The sequence below is a fragment of the Columba livia genome, chromosome Z (assembly GCF_036013475.1).
Source record: "Columba livia isolate bColLiv1 breed racing homer chromosome Z, bColLiv1.pat.W.v2, whole genome shotgun sequence".
Lineage (NCBI taxonomy): Eukaryota > Metazoa > Chordata > Aves > Columbiformes > Columbidae > Columba > Columba livia.
In genome coordinates this window covers 35,497,307-35,505,923 of record NC_088642.1, presented here as the reverse complement: position 1 = coordinate 35,505,923, position 8,617 = coordinate 35,497,307, and positions in this window count along the sequence as shown.

The following is an 8,617-nucleotide window of genomic DNA, read 5'->3' as shown; positions in this document are numbered from 1 at the left end:
TATGAACAATTTAATCCTGTTTTAACTTATCATGGGTTGATACGAAGAGAGCACACCAATAATTCAGAACGCTGTAGCTGCAAAATTCCCCCAGGAGCAAGAGAAGAACAAGGTAATCACACAGCCTCACCCCTGCCTGCTGGACAAAAGACCCTTCGAGGCTGAGGACCACATGAGCTGCTGTGGGAAGCAGCCCTTCTAAGAAATGTTTCCCCCACTTCCCCTGTCCACAGTGCCACTGTTACTGCCTGTCCCCGTTTTTCCTGTGTGTTGGCTTCCCCGTACACAAGGTGCAAGAATGCAGTCGGAAAAAAAAGCAATTCAGCTTCTTCCACTCATCTTGAGTCATTTCTTAACTTTTCGGGACATCTGTGATTCTGTGACATGTGTGCCAGACGGCTGGCACAAGAGTCTCTCCCTGAAGAGAAGCCTTGATCCCACCGATGGAAGGCAGAAGGCCAATGAACTTCTTTCCTCCCTCTGCCCTTCACCGGTTCAGCTGTGTCATTGCAGTCTTGCACGCTGTCCATGCTCTAGCAGGCAAAATCCAGTAAATTTGACTCCAAAGTACTCTGAAGCATCAAGAAACCCTTGAAATCCTGGAGGACAGGGAGAGTCCCGGCAGCCTGATGTTATAGTGCTGTGTTTGCACAAGTGTTTTGATGGCACAAACTTCCCTGTATCAGTAAACCCTTACACAACATGGACTTCCAGAGAAGACTCTTGATGTCAGAGGTGAGCAAAATATCCATTTCAGCTGGCATAATACATCTCCACCAGAAAATCTGAGACTTCTGCACCAGGGAAGAAGAAAGCAGGTGCTACCTCACAGCTCACCTTCAAAGGTGCGAGGTGAGGGAAGTCCCCAGAAGCACTGCAGAGGGACCGCACCTGAGTTAGGTGCAGCCTCCTGGGGAACTGCACCTGGGCACACCCCAGCACCAGGTGGGAGACAGCAGGAACTGGGAAAACCAGGGAATGAGCTGGCCCCCTCCTATGCTTTACTAAGTCTTGGAACCTAGCACAAGACTATTACTAATTCTGACATTCCTTTGCCTTTCCTGGAAGCTTTAGCTGGCATTTACATAGTTAATAACAGTGCCATATCATTGTGAGCCTTCACCCTTATCATTCTGGAGAAATGGCTGGGGAACAACTTGCTTCTGAAAGCTAAAGCTTCAGACTGTCTGTAACACAAGATCTCTACCACTGGTATACTCCCGAATGCTAATGTCACAGCCACTGAACACTAATGTCTTCATTTAATTTCAAGAAACACAAGTCTGAAATTAGGGAGCAGGCAAAGGGGATGGATGCTAGTTCTGCAACCTGCTGTCTCTGTTCTTTCCCATTGATGATATTCACACTCACAATTTGCCTCGCTTCAGAGGTGTCTCTATCCAGTACATGTTCTGCAGCACAAACTATAGCTAGGGACATATTTTAGTAATAGTAATTACATGTTGAACTGCACACCAACTAAACCACACTCTTACTACTGCAGCATTTCACTGGGAATGATGGAGAATTATTGTGCTTTGAACTCGCTCGGACACTGGAGACAAGCCAAAGAGATTTCTAGTCTTAATTTCTGTGAAGAATTAGACAAGTTCTCGGTCAAATGGCTTTGCAAGTGAGCTATTTAAGCAAACTGTACTTCCACTTTGCAGGTAGCATTATCATTTTGAGGTAAAACACAGTAATTTTTTTGCAGGGATTTTTTTACATACACGTCTTCAATTTGGGGGGGAAGCCAACCCACAAAAGCTTGTAAGGAAAAAAAGTCCTACAGAATTTGACTCTGTAGGTGTTCCTTTCAAAAAAATAATATCTTTATCAATATTGTAAAACACTCTTCTTCCTCTTCCCATTCACTGAGCAGCCTCAATGGAGATGTTCTGTGAATACCTGCCAGATTCCATCAGAGAGGTAGCTGCAGGGGCAGCAGGGCAAAAGTACATGTGGTGGCTTGCAACTGATTGTAAAATGCTCACAGCAGGAAACAAAACAAAGGCAGTTTGGGATTCCTTCTCCTTCTACACTAGGTTGTCACACATTTTTCAAACCATGCCAAACCAGAAAAATAGTGTCTACTTATCCAGATATGCAACTAAATACACAAAATCCAGTAATCTCTATGAAAGTTAGTCTTCTGCTTGGTGAATATATTTGTTCAAGTGCACGTTTTTCTCAGTGGCCAGTATCAAACAGCTGCACAAGCCACAAAACAATGATGGTTAACACATCTGGTTCCCTTAGTGCTCAGTTTAGCTATCTAGTATCTCTACAAATGGCTTAATGACTTTAAGTCCCTCCACTCTGCTACCTCAGGCAAATGAAAAGAGACACATTAAAAGCACAGTTAATTACAAAGGAAGGTTCACAGCTCTTGCAGCAAAAAGAACTTGCTTCCCTATTTATAAGTATGTGCCTCTTATGCACACAGTGTTCTGCTGCATGCACACTTGCACATTTATGGCGTGACCTATACACATTTTGATGTAATACAGGTGCACTTGCTGCACCGTGCCTGGTTAATAGTGATGGAATGTCTTAAGCCTCTTCCAAGCTGTTGTTCAGCACCCACATGTGTTCAACCCTAGGTGACAAGTAGTGGAGCTCCAGGACACCTTTCAGCAGTCTGCATGGTTTAACTGTTCAAGCTGGTGACAGAGGCTGCAAATTATAAGAAGGTTTTTGATTGGTAAGTATTTCTGATATGCTTGATTAATTAAAAACCCTACCTCTATACAAAAGTGGATGAGCTCCCTGATGAATAAGAGCAACATTCCCAGAACTGAGCCATTTGACTGAATTGTCCCTCACTGTGAGCTAAGAACAGCTTGCTTAGAAGAAGCATCATCAGCCATCTTTCAGAGAACACATAATAGAAGATCTGGACACCACCACTTAGCCGTTTTCTTCTACAGGTCTTTATCCAATTTTTACAGATAAAGGAAATGTCCTCTGAGGTCCAGACACATTTCCTGAGTTAAGGATGTATGTTCCTCCTCACCTTCTGAAATTCCTCTTTTGAAAAATAACTTATTCAGGACTGAGTCGCTTTTTAGTTTTCTATAGCAGTTGCACAACACCTAGAACATTTTTGTCTCTGTCCCTGATACTGTATTTCCTTATTTCAAGAGTGATATTTTATCTGAGTAGGTTGCTGAAGAGTTGACTATGTAGGTGAACTCTGCTAGAAGGTACAAAGTTTGTGCTGAGAGATGGTTTAAAGAAGACACTGCAGTGACTTCACATTGATCATGGTGGAGATTTCAGGAATTTTTAGCATCATGTCAGAGAATGTTCAATGACTATGCATAAAATCTTAGCTGCCTGGATAAGACACAAAGCTACATTTACGTTTCTTTTTCTGGGATCAAAGCTTGCTAAAATTACATAGGTGATATTTCAGATTTCTTTTCCAGCCTGGCAGTTGACAACATGTGAGCACAGACTCTGATCTATCTATAGTGGCTGCCTTGCGCTGCTTTTTGCCATTAGTAACTATACTTCATTTTCCCACTGAGTGTTCTTCCAGCTTCTTGTCACCCCCCCAAATAAAACTTACTATTGCCTGCTAAATCAGTGTGGCTTTGCAGGAGCTGCATGTGCTTCTTTCACTTTTCTTATTTGCTGTTTTCTGCCAGTGTTAGACCAACATCACACAGTTTAAGACTAAATGGAGCAGGGTCCAAGGGTTTACTAGGAAAGAGCAGTGCCCTACCAGCTCGTCTCCACTCCACCTGCAGTCAGAGCAGTAAGTTCAGATACCTCAGTTGGTATTTCATGCTAGCTCCAGATCATGCCACAACTCAAAGGAGAAGGTGCCTAGATCGACACAGTGCTTATGGTGTCTCTGTTCTGGACAACAGGAAGGCAATGGTTGCTGTGCACAGGGGACAGAAGGTGGCTTCTAGCAGCTGCCGTCACTATCCCTGTCACTGCTGGCTGCAACAGCACAAGCGGAAGGTGCGCTCTTCAGCCTCATCTTTGCACTTGCTGCAGCTGGAGTGAGCTCAGACCTTTGCCCAAAAGCATGGAAGATGCAAGATGGTCAAAAAAGACTTGCTACAAGGAACTGGTGAATGCAGGGGTTGATGACAGACACCCAACCATGGCATCCCTAAGTGACTTACAGCCTGTTAGAGTCCAACTGACCATCACATCTTCCTCTTTCTATAAGACCCTTTCTTGTCTTTCTTCCCTCTTCTGTTTCAAAACACAACTCTCCACCAGTGCAAGATTAGGTGTTCTTTTTCCTAGTTGTCTGAGAAGCCTTTGACCAGCTCTGTGCAGCTAGAGTTATTTGCTCCAAGTCCACAGAGGTCTAATTACCCAGCTATGGTGCAGTCAGCAGTAGCCTGGGTGCAGAGAGGGTCAAAAGTGAATTTATTTGCCTCACCAGTCCCACCAGTAGGTGCCTGTACCTTGTCCAAAGGTGCACCCATAGCATGCTTATTGTTACAGTTTGCAGAGGTACATACAGCTTCCTTTTTTTTATCTCATTTGGATTTAAGAAACAGTTCCATATTCAATAGAGGTTATTAAACCGTGCTTCTACAGTAGTAATTTACAAATTTTCACTGTCACCCGTTTAAAAACATGTTTTAGCTTACTAGAATTTATTCTCTGAGGTAGATGACTCTTGCCTTGTGGAAGGCAAGACAGTCATGCAGAACACACAGCAACAGGCAATTTTAATGCAGTTCCCGCTTTTGTGGTGTCAACAAACATCTTGAGAAGAAACATGAAATGTCACATTCCTAATATTAGCATGTATTTCCACAGCACAGAAGGACAAAATGGGGTCATGAAGCAGCAGCCTGAGACAAACTAGTAGGACCTGGAAAGACATTGAGAGAACAGCTTTTTAAGAAGCCACAAACTGCAAAATCAGCAAGTTTGAAAATGTAGGACCAAGTGTTTAAACAGAGCAGAGGTTTTTAAGTACATTCTGCATGGGAGGAAATCCAGTATTACTAATTCCAGGATGAGACTTACTATGGAATTGTTAACAGCTTCCATCAGTGATACCTGCATGGAGGGCATCCACAAACTCACATGAGACAAAATGTATTGTGCAGAGTGGTTAACAGAGCGCACGTTTCACATTGATCAGGAGACTTACCTTGCTTAAGAACCAGGCAGATTAAGAAAGGACAAACAAGCTGAACCCTGCATTTCTTCCAGCACTCCCACTTCCCAACTGACACAGCTTAGAGACAGCACAAGCTGCTTACGGCATGGCAAGGGACATGTCTTCCCAAACACCTCCCATTTCAGCACAGGCTTGAGACAGCCACAGTGGCAGCAAGAGGAGAGTGGGAAACAGGGAACTCCCGGGAGTAACTGGGCATAGAAAACAGAAGAGATGGAGAATACCATGAGAAGCAACAATGGCATGGCTAGAAAAGGGTCACGAAGGATGAAGGGAAATCTGAATTGTGTTTTTGTTTTTTTAATAGCCACCATTGCTCATCCTTGGCACGAGACTTCCCCAGACATCACTGTCAGAGAGGGGCTGACTGGTTTGGCAGCTGGCTCCCAGAAGCAGCACACGGCAAGGGCAGCTGCGGCCAAGCAGAATGCCTGGCTGAGTCCACTGAGGAGCAAGGGCAAGGTGCGTGACTGGAGAAATGCTGCTGCACAAAGGCAATCCAAGAGAGCTGGAAAATTAACCCCAGGCATTGGACAGAGGTGAGTATCTCGGGAAAATTCCCACTGGAGACTTGGGAGAGAGCAGACCTCACCAGGCAAATTTTCCAAAGTGCCAGATCCCTTTTCCCACAGAACTGTTTTCCACCAGATACGTGTTTGCTTTTCCAGAATTCATTTAGTGTCACTTTGAGTTTTTTAATGCAACAGTTACCATCTTGGAAAACTGAAATGCAGGATTTTGCAAGAGAATGGAGTCTGGTCTTGCTCATAACTTGCACTGAGGTTGACAGAAACCAGGATACAAAGAGGGTCAGAACCCATATAGCTGAAACAGGACTGTTTCCCCCAATCCTCTGCAGAGGCAATCATAACTTCTCAACAAAATCAACTGTAAGCTGTTTTGGCACATATACTAAATGGATTGAATGTAGTGCAATAGTCAGTACATAGGCACAGATGGTCCTAGAGTTTCTCATTTGTGCAGCTTAGTCAATTTTCATTGACATTCTGTGCTGTTACAGCTAACAACTGAGGACATTGGGTGACTAATGAAGAAGATTAGGCCCTACAAACCAGGATAATCTGTTGGTCAGGTGCTACTTCCTTGATGAGCAGGTGCAGGAACTCTAGGATACACGATCTAATGACTGGTGACTGGATCTGCTGCTCCCTAGTAAAGCCTTGGCTGTGATGAAAGCCTTTTCTATGGTCCTAAGTATTTTAATCCCTGTGTGGATTCTCTCATGCCTAGTAAGAGTCAAGCTCATGTTGAATCCTCTTCTTCAGTGGGAACTGTCAGTAGGGCCTTTGCCTTCTGCTCAGTCTGCTGTTCCCAAGAAGGCTACACACACAGTAATACTGCACAATGACATCAGCCTAATTTTCCTACAAAATTCTTGGTGGTTTTGTTTGTTTGTTTTCCTAACAGACTCTTCATGTATGAAATTACTGATGTCAAACCATACCTGGAGCCAAGAGTCTGAAAATTAAAGTCCCTGGTGCCAGATGACATGAAGCTTGTCCTCTGCCACAGCACAAACTCCCTATGGTCATTTGAAGAGGTCACTGAGTCTGTGCCTTAGTTCTGCATTTGTATAATACAGAAAATATTTCTTCACACCACATCAACAGCATTTTGTTCTAAGGTCAGTCATGCTGTCAGGAGGAAGTATCGGCGACACATACAGCATGGCTGAGTAAATTTCCAACAGCTAATCATGTGGCAGATCCACCTTAGCGAACAACTACATTATCTCATTTTAATTTTCCAGCTCAAAGCATAATGTGGACTATGGAATGTTAGGCTGGATAGGCAGTAAGCACTTACAAGCAAGAGGAAAAAAAAAAACAACAAACCACAAACACACAAAACAAACCACAGTGTATGTGTCAACTTATGATTAACATAGGAAGAGAAACAGTAAACTATGGCTACACCTGTATTAGCAAGGAGCAGTTCTGTAGCATGGAGCAGCTGGTGCCAAGCATCAAAAGTCTGTGACACTTTGGGACAGTGAAGGGAACAGGAAAGGAAAAAGGGCTTATTTCAGAACAACTTATAGTCCACTCCCATGAACTGGTGACCCACTAGACACCACAGCCTGTTAGGTGAGCTGCTGGAGCACATCTCTCAGTTCGGTTTCATTCAAATGGAATCCAGGTCAGGGAATGAGACAACTCTGTGATATGAACCCAAATATGCAAAGTGAGGACAACTGGGAGACTTGCTTCAAAAGTACGCTCCTGATCTAAACTGAAACATGGGGCGAGTGCACCCTGCGTGAACCAGCCTGGCTGCAGGACTATCTGCTGTTTGGGTCCAAGGTGAACACAAGGTGGGATTGAACATAAGCCATGTGGACTCCTCATTTGGCAACTCACTGGGCATCTCCCTCACACAGCATATTTTATTTTACAATAGGCCCGTTATTTTTCCTCTTTTTTTTTTTTTCTCCCAACTCCCTGGCATTCCCACCTCATGCATGAGAGGGAAAATGGCGTGATAAAGAAGGTGATATATTCCCTTCAATCAGCAAAGCCCAATAAACGGAGAAAGAGCACACACAGCTTCAGAGGACTCCAAAGTTTACTATTCTGAAACCTTGGGATAAAAATAAAAAATAATCCTAGCCCAGCTCATCCACTGAACATTTTGCCTCACTTTCAGGTTAGGATAATGCTGGATGTGAATAGAAGAAAATGGCATCTAACAAAAATTAAAATAGGACAATACAAGCTAAACTATCTGAAAACAACTGACTCTGTTTACTGTAAAAAAAAAAAAAAAAAATCCTCCCATTTTAACAAGGAAAAAATTGGCAAGTTACATTGCAGGTTTGTCAGCAGAAAAGTTTTATTGAATCAGTGACTCCCTTTCTTTTTTTTTGTAACATACAAGCAAGGGAGGGGAAAAGTTAGAACTGAACCATTTAGTCAGCTTACTCTACCCTGGACTATTCTCCACTCCTTGCTCATCTTTATAATGTTTTTTGTTTTGTGGGTTTAGCCTAACCACATGAAGACTGATGGAGGATAGCTGTGTCTGAAGGACACGAGTGCTCAAACTATGAAACACACAAAACTGTGGAAAAAAAATCAAATCCTAATGAAGTTCCTAATTATTGAAGGACTGGACTTTGAAATAGCCTTCTAAAGAAAAAATATGGCAAGGAACTTGTGACTTGATAAATCTTCAGGAGATACAATAGAAGCAACGCTTTGAATTTCAGACTGGAACCCCCCCCATTTACACAACAGCCTCACACCCTCTGGATTCTGATGGACACTTGTACGGATCAGAAAGCAATTCTTTTTCCTAATTCAACATGGTTGTCCATAACTTCAGTCTCAGTACAGAAACTCCTCAGTTTTTCTGAATGCTGGAGACCAACTGCAAGGTAAGAGTTTGATTTGGCAGGAGGTGGAAGGGCTTTCTGCTTTTCGCTGTGGATGG